The sequence below is a fragment of the Triticum aestivum genome, chromosome 3D, assembly GCF_018294505.1.
Source record: "Triticum aestivum cultivar Chinese Spring chromosome 3D, IWGSC CS RefSeq v2.1, whole genome shotgun sequence".
NCBI classification, from domain to species: Eukaryota; Viridiplantae; Streptophyta; class Magnoliopsida; order Poales; family Poaceae; genus Triticum; species Triticum aestivum.
Window position 1 is genome coordinate 588973112 of NC_057802.1, and position 14963 is coordinate 588988074.

Below are 14963 nucleotides of genomic sequence, written 5' to 3' on the forward strand. Positions count from 1 at the left end.
TGCCCAGCACAATGCACAAACAGATTAGCTGGATATATGCCATCGGTAGAAAGGTGTGCATGTATGGTGTACTCCTTGCGCTTGTACTGCTCCCTGCCCCAGACGCGAAGGTCGCGTACAGCAATGGTGAGAGCTGATGATGCCAGCGCCGTCCACGTCCATGAGGCTGGACGCGAAGGTTGCATACAGCAATGGTGAGAGGTGATGATGCCAGCGCCATCCTTGTCCATGAGGCTGGACGACGGCGTGGCGCTAGAGCTCGGGGTGATAACGGTGGTGGACCTCGACGTGCACGGCCTCCTCGGCGACAATAATATCAGCCCGGGGGCCCTGAAGCCCACCAGGCCGGTCTGCCTTGTTGCTCCGTGCGTCGCCAGAGGGCCGTCCAGCGGCGGCGGCCGGAGCTGCAACCCAGATTACAAGTGCGTCCACTGAATCGAACGGCACTATGTATGGGCGTCGATGCGACCTGCAACCTCCTGCATTGCACGGATCCGTCCACGGGTGCACTCGTGCGTTTTATCGATCCATGTTCTGTTTTCGTTTCCATTTCCATTTTGCATGTATTTCAATATGATGCACCATAGATATCTTGAAATATAACTTGGCAGTAAATTTGTTGATGCGCTCTTAAAGTGGCGTGAGCAAGGTTTTGGATACCGAACAGTAAAAATTACCTAGAGGGGGCAAAAAACGCGGTTACCGTGGTTACCACAAAATACCAACCAAATACTGTTTGAAATTCTAAGACGTAATTTGAATTCAAATATTTGGAACAAGCCAAATAGCAGTGAACTCATATTTCTCATCAATGTGTTCAGGGCGCAGTGGATGTTATCTATAGTCTAACATCCTCGTAGCTTTGGTGGTCTTTATTCGAGTCCCGGCCAGCAGTTTTTTTTCCTGTTGTATATATCCAGTTATCCATATAAATTAGGCAAAAAAACAACCTTTCACCACTAGGCCATCGATTAGTATGTGTCAAGTGTCAGTTTCCATACTATTTGACTATACATAGGTGGTTCAAATTCAAAATTTTAAAAAAAATGGTTTTTTGCTTGAAAGGCTCATTTACCAGGGGTGAACTATGTTGTGCGGAACACGAATTAGCAAGCGGTAACAAAAACCCTGGCAGTGAGGCAATGACTGTATAGCATTTGACTAATGATCGACAGTCAAGGTTGTCTTACGTCCAATTTGTAGTTAAGCACACGTGAAAATTATTTGTCTTCACTTAAATTAGATTACCCGTCCCGCTTTATAGATAAACCATGAATCACCATACAAACAACAATACACAACACATATGGCAAGATACAAAGGTACCGAGAAACAACAACATCATCCCAGAAAGCACCAACCAAACGACAAATGGACAAAATGGAACACCGTGTTGGGTCTTCAGAGTCCTCATCGGTGATTGAGAGATGCCTAGGAAGGGCATGACACAGGAGCGTCACCATCGCCCGAACGATCCAAAGGATCTAGGATTCTCATCCGGAGCACCACGAAGGACAAAGAGCAGCCACGACACTGCCTTCCACAAGGGGATAATACCCATGGACGTTGTTGCCGCTAGACCAGCCAAAGCCAAACAAGGTTTTCACCCCAGTAAGCACTCTCCGCATCAGGACGAAGGCAGGATCGACTGCCAAAACAACGGTCGCACCAGGGCCACAACACCACTTGCCAGTCACCATGCCGCCCAGGCGACTATGTCATCCTGCTAGCACCCGAGCCATGATCCCCACCCGCAAAGATCAGGGGTCCCACCAACAGGGCCACCGCCCTGCATCAAATCACCCATGTGCCTTCGCCATCCCGAGTAAAGAAGTCCCTCCATGTCCTAGGGGCAACGCACTGACAAGCAAGAAAACGACAACGACAAAGCAACCCCAATATAGCTAGATCAAGGCTAGCTTAGGGGTCCCCCGCTCCCCCCTCCCCCACAAAAAAAGGCTAACTTAGGGGAGCACAACCCAAAACCAATGCACTATCTGGGATGTGAAGGTACCAGCCATAGGAAGAGAAAACGGAACACGTGCACGACTGGAGCCCTCCCGTGCCAGCGACGGGTGGCTAGACCCCCTATCTGAACCAACAATACCTTTCGTCTGCCTCCCTAGACGCCACCAAATGTGGCTCCCCAGCCTAGCCCTAGATTCACATGCGGGAGGCATCAGGCACCCGCCCACCAACGAGGGCTGTCGGGCGGGAGGCATCGGGCGCCCGCCCACCAGTAAGAGACGCCGAGCCCGCACAACACCAAGAGAGGGCCCTGCCTCCCTCGTCCCCGGGAGGCACACAAACTTGCTCATCAGTTCTCTCTGACGATGGCGAGGAGCAGGAAGGAGGAAGGAAAGGGGACAGCGGCAGCTAGGTTAGGTTGCCTCTCGTTTCACCACTAAGGAGTGACATAAGGGCCAGACAAACATTCCCACATCAAGGTTTATGCACTCTTGCTACTTGCTCAATCAACTATTTGTACGTCTTCACATGAAAATACTGCACTAGAACTATTCTTGTATTATTGTATATTGGCATTTTTTTAATGAATGCTTTAATTAATCTTATCATCGAATTAATCTAATACGACCGCGCATGAGTTTGATCCATGACCTATGCCTACTATATGAGCGCAGCCTTAAACCCACCATGCAACCTGGCATACCACATAGTTGAGGGATATGCATAATAATTAATAATAGAATGATGATTGTTTTGATACGATGACAATTTCTTTGGTTATAGTTGTCTCGACTCAGCTACTCTTGAGTTATTTTACAAGAGAAGACTTCATAATTGTTTTATGTACACTTTACAATCAGAATTTTGTCGACATTTCAAGCCCTCCCATGCAGGAAACCACATATATCACACATATATTGCCCAAAAAAACCCACATATATCATATCATGTAATGGAAGGTTTATGTCACTCATTAGCCCTACAGTATCACTAGATCATTGATGGCGCACATTGACACGCCCGTCCATTTTGAATGTTATATGGTACTGTTAATTTTTTTCCTAAAGACATGGAGTTCAGGTTTATTTTCAATGTGAAAGTGCAATATGAATGTTCCATGATATTCATTGGGCTCGTTATGGGACTTTTTTTCTTTTCTTTTTGCATTGTCTCATTGACGCCGGCTCAAATCTTATCTTATATGATTTACCCCTAAAAATGATATTCTATGATTTCTCTAGAAAACACAATGTTACCTTATTTCTTGTCGTGCACACATTTTCTCCATGAGGAACCTGACAGTGCACCATGGTAGACATCCAGTTTTTTCAGTGGGATGGTAGTGATTTCAAAAAATATATGGATCGGAGGTTAGAGAGGCATTGTTGCACATGTCTATTTCATTTTAATTAACATAATAATTATTTAGTTCAAACAATGCAATTTTAAAAAACAATGTCATTATGTGGGAACAAACATCTGGTATTATTTGGAATAAAATATGAGCAGTGCAAACCAGATATACATAGCATAGATTTCTCATCCAACAGTTGATGTATCAAAATGGTCATTGTGCTAGCTGGTATCATGCGGAAGATACTGAATCTTCAAAACCACTATATCTGAATGACATCATTTACAGAATGTATTATCATTGTTTGTTTCAATCTATTATAGAACAAAATCACAAAATAGAAAACAAACTGACAGCAAACTAGCATAGGCACTTACCCAAGATGGTGTGTTGCTGCACGTGTCTGTTTTGCAATATAATGGTAGCAAGTGTCCATAAGTATATCAAGTACTTGATGACTGAATTGGAAAGAAGTGTTATGTTTACCAGTGCCACAATTTTCCATCTCAAAACAGTATCAGTTCATCATTCAACATGAAAGAAAAAAAATGAGGCATCACTTAGCAGAGTAGCATAAGTTCTCAACAGGCGTATAGTATCTGCCATGAACAAGCAAAAATACTCAAGAGAACATCACTTTCCATACCTACATAATATCAAATAAGATTTCAAAATCAAGAATTGTGTATGGCTATGATCCTATGAATACATCCTCACTAAATCTATGAAGCGGGAAGATATAACTTAGGCCCACTCTTTTGCAAATGCTTAAACCGAGCCTGGTATATGTGCCCATCAAAAACTATGATGGTACTTTCCTGCGTGCTAATGGTGGAGTAAAATTAGGCACTTGCCTCAAGACAAAGCATCATTTTAAAATAAAGGACCGCCATCATAATCATGTGATTTTTGCTTTTTATCATAGGAACTTACCCATTTTTTGTAGATGAGGGATACCAAAATGGGAATGAAAAATATCATGTGGCATGGTCACTCATGTAAATTTTTAGCTCTTGAGATTTCTGCTTAACAGCTCATTTCTCAGCCTACTATTGTTCGGCCTTCAACAATATCCATGGGAACGATGCATCAAAAATTTGATATATGCAATACAAAATATAAACTTTATCTTTGGGCATATGATACCGGCAATATGATGTGAATCTTTGATTGCCTAGTTCCACACAGATCCTCTTTGTTCAAGCTAATGTTAATATCTCCTTCACGAAGCAGCATCCATGATATTTCCACTGTAAATGAACGTTGCCATGAAGAAAGGCACCAAAAAAAGAAAGGCACCAAAAAGTTTTCGTTCCAAAAAAAGGAAAGGCACCAAAATTTACCAAACCAAAAATTGCAGATTGACATATAGCAGATAAAAACAACATATAGAGTTTCAATAGCAGAATCGTAATCCCAGAGGATGTACCAACAAAGGAGAACCTCTACCATCATGACCTCTATGTTAAAGAAAATAATATGTGAACATGTTTCTGCAAAACTTTGGACAGATGCTAATTGGTAAGTCTCACTCTATATGAACAAAAAATACCATTCTTAATTCATTCATAACAAATTACTACCATGTTTTGTACTAACCTATGGAAAGATGCTAGTTTCAAAAACTGATGGGGTCTGCGCAATTTACATAGATGGGGAAATTGCAAGAACAAGATTATGGAAGTAGCACATGAAAGATGGAAAATGAAAAGGCAGGATACTTGCCTTTGATACGTCAGAAGGTTGATTCCTCGGTAGGAGCATTCACATATCCATTGTGAGCATTAATGCAATCTTAAGTTAGCTTGCATATTATAAACATTTTCAAACATAAAATATTGCATGGTAATCTGGCTAATAAATTAATGGTCCAACAACAACAAATATGTGTGAGATCATAGTTTATTTGACAAAAAAATTTAAGGAGCTCAGAGAAATAAATTTCACCACAATATGCATAATAAATTAGCAATGCGAGCATCTCAGATCTTCTTGTATTATACCTTTAGTAGATTGATGCTTTTGCTGCACTTCTGTAGTCGAGTGTGATACAAAAAATTAATATCACTGCCAGTGTAGGATCAAAAAGACAATCTTGAACTTTGCAAAGCACCTTCATCTTACACGTATTTTGTGAAGAACTTGATTTAACTAATGCGACTACTTGGTGCCCGAGCTAACAATAGCATCATTACCGATTCCTATTTGTGCCAAGGATGCCGAACCGGAACGAGCAAATGAGCAGGAGTTGGAAACCTAGGTCTATAGAAAAACAAAGAATGAAGGATTGAAGCCAGTCATATTGGGAGACAAATCATGATGGGGTAATCAGTAATAACACAAGGCCTCCACATTGGGAAAAGCTCTTCGTATGGTGGATCCAGATCAACCAGCAAAGCCTTCAATTTGCTTCATGTGAAGTGCAAAGATGATGTTCCCAACCCTATCCTCGTGAACCCAAAAATAAACATAATCAACAATACATCAAAGATTCATGGTACACATCCCCTTGACTCTACTGAATTATTTCTAAGAAATTCGAGGGAAAATTGCGAGGCCAGTCCTTACACTCATCGAATCCATCAAAGATTTGTGGTACATAATCGGGCACCTGTACCGAGGCAGTGAAGGATCGGACTAGAGAGAAAATCATCCAATAATCTCCACCCGTGACGAGTGATTGCTTCCTATTGATCCCCTCCCGCAGCGATGGATCCCCTCCTCCGCCTAGGGTTCGCGAGATGAGAGGTGCACGATGAGTGGAGGTCAGCCGCTCTTCAATGCCTCAACCTGGTCTGGAATGCCTCCTGCGACTTCAGGTATATGATGCGGGCGATGTACTTGCCGAGCTTGGTATTGACGGACATGGCTGTTGCAGTGGCGTGGACGCGCATTGCAAAGTGGCGCTGCTGCAAAAGTGTGGCTTGGTTCTCGCCCCAAAGACCGCAAGAAAAAAAATGAAACAGAGGTGATGCGGATGGGCGATGGCGAGGCGATGCGGCGATTATGTTTTTCTTCCAGACCGCGAGGGAGAGGAGAGAACGGGAGGGGAGAGAGCAAGTTCTCCCTTTTTTTTCCTGCGGTGAGTGGTTCATTTATCTTTTTTTGAGGGCACGAGGCTAAATGGGGTGGAAAGATGACCCAGTTAAGCAGAAACCTCCGATTTTTCTACGAGAAAAGTATAGTCCAACTCTAAACTTAGAAACAGGTTTTTGTAGGCCCTGAAATGTGGCAAACCAGAAAGCCCCTGGAGCGGTTTTAATGTGGATTTGAAGCTGTGTCCATCTTACTTATGTAGAGTTCAAGTGTTTCTCATCACGCTTTGTAGCCGTTTGATGCTACATATTGAGTTAATAAAAGCACTCTCTATTGAAAAAAATAACCAAACCTCTATATCGGGCAAGGTTTTCGCCGTGAGATTGAACCACTTGTATGAAAGTGACCTACAGTGAATCGTGCATGTGGCGCGTGGTATTATTTTGGGACAGGGCTGTGTAGAAACGCCATGTGTGTTCAGAGTTTTGTTCAAATTTTTTTGAACTGCTGTGATGCTTCTTTTGGTGGGTTTAGTATTTTTGATTGCATGTGGGGTATTTTTCGGCTTAGCAGTTCTACATCTTGTAGGGTACGCTAGATGGATTTGACCACGTCTATCTCGTCGGTTTGGAGGTTTGCTGTTGGTTGGATTGCATGCGTGGATCTCCTTTGCATGCCATCTTTTCTTTCTGCTTGCGATCCAGCGCCTTCTATGTGCGTGTCCTTGTTTTAGTGGGGTTTCATTTTTTCAATCCTGTTGCATGGCGGTTAGGCGGTGTTGTTCTTCACGATAGTTCTGGTGCCGCCGTGTTCGTCCACGTTTCTCGGGCGCCGCTTTGCAAATCGATGCTTCTGGTCGCCACTTTTCACGATACTTCTGGTAGGATGGTTTACTATAAATACGGGTTTGCCATCTCTGATTCGCTTCGCCTCACGGAGCGGTGTTCTTCTTTCTTGGTGGATGGATATGTCGTGGTGGTGGTGGTTCTTGCCGAAGTGGTGCCCGCCGCCGGGGCCGTAGATACCTCGCCGGAGTCCCAACTGCCGGGATGCATTTCATCTCCCAGCGCCGGTACAAACTCCCCTCCGCGCTGCCGAGTTGGCGGCGCACGCATGAGATATCACCGACGACCGACGGGAGCCATCAGCGACGACTTGCAGGAGGTGCATGCGGGGGCCCCGATATGGTGGGGTTCGGTGCACCAATCTGGCCGAGGCTGCTATACTCGGCCGCCGGTCGCCGACTCCGCCGCGAACCCCCACGCCGCCCATAGCCGTCCCGGTTTGCGGCGACTTCTCGCGATTTGGCCAGGCCAGGGCAGCGGAGGTTACGACGGGAGGGGTAGAGGTGGCGGTGGCGGTTGAGCTGGTGGCTTCCGCTCTGGTGGGAGAGGAAGCGGAAACGGGAGGGTGCATGGGCGGGCCGGGCATGCTCCGCCGTGCTGGCTATGTCGGCGTTGGGGGTGTCGCCGGGCCAGGACTGCACCGGCGAATGCGTGGAGTGCGCCGTCGACTGTCTGTGTGCGTCGTGTGCGTGGGGTTGCGTCCCCTGTGTGCACGTTGTGCGTCGGCCTTGGCCTGCTGCGTGCGTGATGCGCGCTGGCGTCCGGCCAACCAGATCTGCCCTGTGCTAAGTTGGGGACCTGCGCGGGTATGTTCCTCGGGTGTGGGTAGCAATTCCGCGCGGGATTAGGGGACATTCCTTTTGCTGCATGCGTGCACCCATGCCGACGTGTTTTAATTGGTCCTCAGTTTTGTTGTTTTGCTGTTGGATTCTTTTTGCTGCGTGATGGAGGTTGCGCGCTTCATGGATTTGACTACATCTGTTGAATTGGCAATTCTATTTGGAGGTTTGCATGGCGTGCTTCTGATCGTTGTGATCCGCATGCTTCGAACGATTTGCATGCCACGTTCTAGCGCTAAGCCTATCATGTACTCTCCGGAAACCACCATCGCCGCTTATCCTGTACCTTTCGAAATCTCCTGTTGATTCTACTCCGCTCCATCGTAGTATATGTTTTGCTATATACAGTATATATAAAGGGTATTTTTCACCAGTTCTGTATACTAATTAAACAGTATGGTTTTATCCCCTTCTTGTATTTGTTGTATGCGGAATGTGGGTTTACCCCTTGTCCTATTTGTTGTATGCATGCATCAATAATAAAGATATGGTTTTATCCTCTTCTCATATTTGTTGTATGCAGGGCAGGCATCAAGCCGTGATGAATTTGGCTGGCACACTATTAACTTACATAATAAGATCTTTAAGGGTGAAACAACGTAGTACTGGCACGGTTTTAACAATCTATTTTTCTAGCGTTGCTTACTGAAGCTGAACAACACGGTGCATTTTAATGGCCCAGCACGGTGCATTTTAATGGCCTTCTTGACATGCTGCATATTTCAGATTCAGGTTGGGCCAGATCATGTTCTAGCTGTTAAAATGCTTACCATGTCAATAGGACAATGCAAGGTGTTGTTGTGAGTTGTCATTTTCACAATTCGTTCTTTTTTGCAGGACACCAAATTTATAGAGACATTTTACATTTGTCTCCCTGTGTATGATTTTGAAATCTTACTTTTCTCTCCCATTGAATATTTTGGGGGAGAAAAAACATAGTTCATGAATCAAGATTCGTATGTGTGGTCTCCTTGGTTTATAGTACGATCACTCTGCTTTTTCTTTGTGCGGTGTGTTCCCATCACACTAGCTATGCTTTTCCGTGTTATATATGTTTTTTTCTTTTCAATGTTGTAAGATAATGACCAGTCTAAAAGCTTAGTGAAATGTGTCTACTTTCGCTTGGCTAAGGCTGAGAAAATGTTTTTCAATTGCTATGTCATGAATGCAAGTTAGTCACCAGTCAGACAAAGAAAAACTGCAACAGATGGGAGTACCTATTGGTATTTTTTTTTCATATACATAAAATTGGCACTTCCAATATATACAAACATTATCTTGATGTATAATTGAAGTCTATATGGTCATAAATTACCGATTCATGCATAGATCATGCACACTGTTTGCCTCATGTATTTACTCTATCATGTTAACTACTGATATGACACTTCCTCGGCTATGGAATTTGTATCAACGTGTATTTTCCCTGTTTAGCAACATGCAGCACGCATGATGCCTATAATATGCCTCTTTTCAGTTTATCTTCCTAAGATACATGGTTCTTTTATCTTAAACCAATAACATTTGTTGTAAATAGTAAACACACTCCATATAGATACCACGTATCGATGGGCGCGGCGTGACGCCGCGCGGGCTATGCTAGTATCCAACCAATGCTCAATAACAACTATGTCAACAGAAGACTGAGGTCCAAGGAACCATCCAACCAACATCCTCACACCACTTGTCTGTTACAAATTGGGAGCATTTTGGAAACATAAATGGGCCCATCAGACCAGTGGCACAAGAATATTAGCGAAACAGTACGGTTAGAAAGTTCAACATGAACTTCGGTAATGGCAAAAATGGAAAAATCTCATTCGGCTAAGTTGATGTAGAGTCACTATAGGACGACTACTCGGGTTTCCTCAAAGCTTTCCAAATAACAAGCATAAAATAAGCAGGCATAACAACCATGTAGGGCCGACTCATGTACTACATTGCCCTTTCACACCTCTCGGTAAACACCCTTAAAAAGGCGGAGAAAGCAGAAGGATCAGCTGGGTTGAAATCATGTACAAATAAATTGCAGCTAAAATCGTATAACGGTAATTTGTGAAGCTCCAAACCTCACATAGTCCAGGTTCTTCTGCACACGTTCAAGGTTGTTCAGATGAAATTCGTAATTGCCTCTAGCAATCATCCTAAGCCGCTCCTCATGTTCACCCTGCAAAAAACAATGGTACTACAAAATAAGATAGGATGGCAATACACAATGTAAATGAAGACAAATTGTTGCAAGTGATGCTGTCCTGAATCCTCTCATGTCACACAGGAGGTGATGGAAGGCAGAAATATATCAGTAATGATATATAGTATGATCATTATGGATATACATACAAATAAACAGAGTCGTGACCTCTAATAGTATGCAAATGTGCTTGCTTTGAAGCTACGCAAAGGTCCTTTGTACTCCCTCCGTGATCTAAAACGTCTTACAAATATAGTGCTCCTACATCTGTAGAAGAAGGATCTCCCGAGATCAAGTCAACAGCCGAAAGCCGCTAGAATTACTAACGTGGAAGATCCATCGAAAGAGGGAATTTATACATCCAATACAGCAGAGCGTTATGCGCTCTGTATAATTGCACAGGTGAAACTTTTAAGTGCCGGAGCACTCCGCCCAAGCAAGAGATCTGGTTTGAAGTTGGGATGTCAATAATTGGACGAACCTGACTGGTACTTGCAGAGAACGGCCGAGGGCGTGCGGCCGTGGACCTGCGGTACACCGACGGCGGCCAGAGAGCAGCGGCGGCCGGAGAGTAGCGCAGTGCCATGAAACGAGGAGGCCGAGATCGATCGATCGATTTGGGTAAGAGGCGGCTAGGGTTGGGTTTTTCGTGGAAGTTTTCTTCCTGCTCTTTTCGTTGCAGATTTGCTAAGTCTCATCTAATCTCCTAACCATAATGTGTACTTCAAGATTGGTGTCTTTTAACAACGGGGCTAGCGCTATGCGTCCGTGCTCGCAGGCGCATACAGTGTGCTTGCCTGGTCCATTTTCGTTTGATGCCTCTCTCCTATTTGGGCCGATTTTTTTTTCTATGCTAGTTGCGTGGGGTTTAGAATTTTTACAAAACATACATTGATGTTGTGTCAATGTGCTAATATTTTTCAGAAATTTTTGGACATTTTAAAATATGCAACGGGAGTTTGGTGGACCAAATATCCTCCCTAGGTCTGTGGGAGTGTATCAGGTGCACCCATCTTTGTGGTGCTATCGATACATCAGATGTCGTAGTACATTTTAAATCATTTTGTTTGTGAAAGGAAATCTAACATATTGACACAACATCAGTGTATATTGTCATAAAATCTCATATCAAAATTTAAAACATTACTCGATAAACAAAATGATAAATTTGGCATCATTGTGATAATGAGGCTAATCTAAAGTCCAACTTAGGTCTTAGTAGCCTCACAAGTAGTAAAAAAGAGATAAAGAATGTAGACTAACTCTTAACCACTCAGCAACTCAGTGTTGGGGAACGTAGTAATTCAAAAAAAAAATCCTACGATCATGCAAGATCTATCTAGGAGATGCATAGCAACGCGAGGGAAGACTGTGTCCACGTACCCTCGTAGACCGAAAGCGGAAGCGTTTAGTTAACGTAGTTGATGTAGTCGAACGTCTTCACGATCCAACCGATCCAAGTACCGAATGTACGGCACCTCCGTGTTTAGCACACGTTCAGCACGATGACGTCCCTCGAGCTCTTGATCCAGTAGAGGGTCTAGGGAGAGTTCCGCCAGCACGATGGCGTGGCGACGGTGTTGGTGATGTGATCCGCGTAGGGCTTTGCCTAAGCACTACGACAATATGCCCGAGGTGGTAAACTGTGGAGGAGGGCACCGCACACAGCTAAGAAACATCTGTTGTACTTTGGGGTGCCCCCTGGCCACGTATACAAAGGAGGGGGATGAGGAGGCCGGCGACCAAGGAGGGTGCGCCAAGGGGGGTGTCCTACTTGGACTCCAAGTCCAAGTAGGATTCGCCCCCCTCCTTCCTTCCAACGGAGAGGGAAAGGGGAAGGGAGAGAGAGGGAGAAGGAAAGAGGGGGGCCGCACCCCCTCCCCTTGTTCAATTCGGATTGGGGCAAGGGGGGGGGGGGCGCACGCCACCTCCCGTGGCCTGCCTCCTCTCCTCCACTATGGCCCAATAGGCCCAATATCTTTCCAGGGGGGGGGGGTCCGGTAACCTCCCGGTATTCCTAAAAATCCCCGATCCTTTTCGGAACCATTCCGGTGTCCGTATATAACCTTTCAATATATCAATCTTTACCTCCTGACCATTTCGAGACTCCTCGTCATGTCCGTGATCTCATCCGGGACTCCGAACAAACTTCGGTCACCAAAACACATAACTCACAATGCAAACCGTCGTCAAACGTTATCCGTGCGGACCCTACGGGTTCGAGAACTATGTAGACATGACCGAGACACATCTCCGGTCAATAACTAATAGTGGAACCTGGATGCTCATATTGGCTCCTACATATTCTACGAAGATCTTTATCGGTCAAACCGCATAACAACATACGTCATTCCCTTTGTCATCGGTATGTTACTTGCCAGAGATTCGATCGTCGGTATCCTCATACCTAGTTCAATCTCGTTATCGGCAAGTCTCTTTACTCGTTCTGTAATGCATCATCCCGCAACTAACTCATTAGTCACATCGCTTGCAAGGCTTATAGTGATGTGCATTACGGAGAGGGCCCAGAGATACCTCTCCGATACACGGAGTGACAAATCCTAATCTTGATCTATGCCAACTCAACAAACACCATCGGAGACACCTGTAGAGCATCTTTATAATCACCCAGTTATGTTATGACGTTTGTTAGCACACAAAGTGTTCCTCCGGTATTCGGGAATTGCATAATCTCATAGTCAGAGGAATATGTATAAGTCATGAAGAAAGCAATAGCAATAAAACTAAACGATCATTATGCTTAGCTAACGGATAGGTCTTGTCCATCACATCATTCTCTAATGATGTGATCCCGTTCATCAAATGACAACATGTCTATGGTCAGGAAACTTAACCATCTTTGATTAACGAGCTAGTCAAGTAGAGGCATACTAGGGACACTCTGTTTGTCTATGTATTCACACATGTACTAAGTTTCCGGTTAATACAATTCTAGCATGAATAATAAACATTTATCATGATATAAGGAAATATAAATAACAACGTTATTATTTCCTATAGGGCATATTTCCTTCAGTCTCCCACTTGCACTAGAGTCAGTAATCTAGATTACATAGTAATAATTCTAACACCCATGGAGTCTTGGTGCTGATCATGTTTTGCTCGTGGAAGAGGCTTAGTCAATGGGTCTGCAACATCCAGATCCGTATGTATTTTGCAAATCTCTATGTCTCCCTACTTGACTTGATCGCAGATGAAATTGAAGCGTCTCTTGATGTGTTTAGTTCTCTTGTGAAATCTGGATTCCTTCGCCAAGGCTATTGCTTCAGTAGTCACAAAAGATTTTCATTGGACCCGATGCACTAGGTATTACACCTAGATCGGATATGAACTCCTTCATCTAGACTCCTTCATTTGCTGCTTCCGAAGCAGCTATGTACTCCGCTTCACACGTAGAACCCGCCACGACGCTCTGCTTGGAACTGCACCAACTGACAGCTCCACCATTCAATATAAATACATATCCGGTTTGTGACTTAGAGTCATCCGGATCAGTGTCAAATCTTGCATCAACGTAACCATTTACGATGAGCTCTTTGTCACCCCCATAAACGAGAAACATATCCTTAGTCATTTTCAGGTATTTCAGGATGTTCTTGACCGCTGTCCAGTGATCCACTCCTGGATTACTTTGGTACCTCCCTACTAAACTTATAGCAAGGCACACATCAGGTATGGTACACAGCATTGCATACATGATAGAACCTATGGCTGAGGCAGAGGGAATGACTTTCATTTTCTCTCTATCTTCAGCAGTGGTCGTGCATTGAGTCTGACTCAACTTCACACCTTGTAACACAGGCAAGAACCCTTTCTTTGACTGATCCATTTTGAACTTCTTTAAAACTTAATCAAGGTATGTGCTTTATGAAATTCCAATTAAGCGTTTTGATCTATCTCTATAGATCTTAATGCCCAATATATAAGCAGCTTCACCGAGGTCTTTCATTGAAAATTCGTATTCAAGTATCCTTTTATGCTATCCAGAAATTATGTATTATTTCCAATCAACAATATGTCATCCACATATAATATTAGAAATGCTACAGAGCTCCCACTCACTTTCTTGTAAATACAGGCTTCTCCAAAAGTCGGTCTAAAACCATATGCTTTGATCACACTATCAAAGCGTATATTCCAACTCCGAGAGGCTTGCACCAGTCCATAAATGGATCGCTGGAGCTTGCACACTTTGTTAGCACCTTTAGGATCGACAAAACCTTCTGGTTGCATCATATACAATTCTTCTTTAAGATATACATTAAGGAATGCAGTTTTGACATCCATTTGCCAAATTTCATAATCATAAAATGCGGCAATTGCTAACATGATTCAGACATACTTAAGCATCGCTACGGGTGAGAAGGTCTCATCGTAGTCAACTCGTTGAACTTGTCAAAAACCTTTCGCAACAAGTCGAGCTTTGTAGACTGTACCATTACCGTCAGCGTCAGTCTTCTTCTTGAAGATCCATTTATTCTCAATGTCTTGCCGATCATTGGGCAAGTCAACCAAAGTCCATACTTTGTTCTTATACATGGATCCCATCTCAGATTTCATGGCCTCAAGCCATTTTGCGGAATCTGGGCTCATCATCACTTCCTCATAGTTCGTAGGTTCGTCATGGTCAAGTAACATGACCTCCAGAACAGGATTACCGTACCACTCTGGTGCGGACCGTACTCTGGTTGACCTACGAGGTTCGGTAG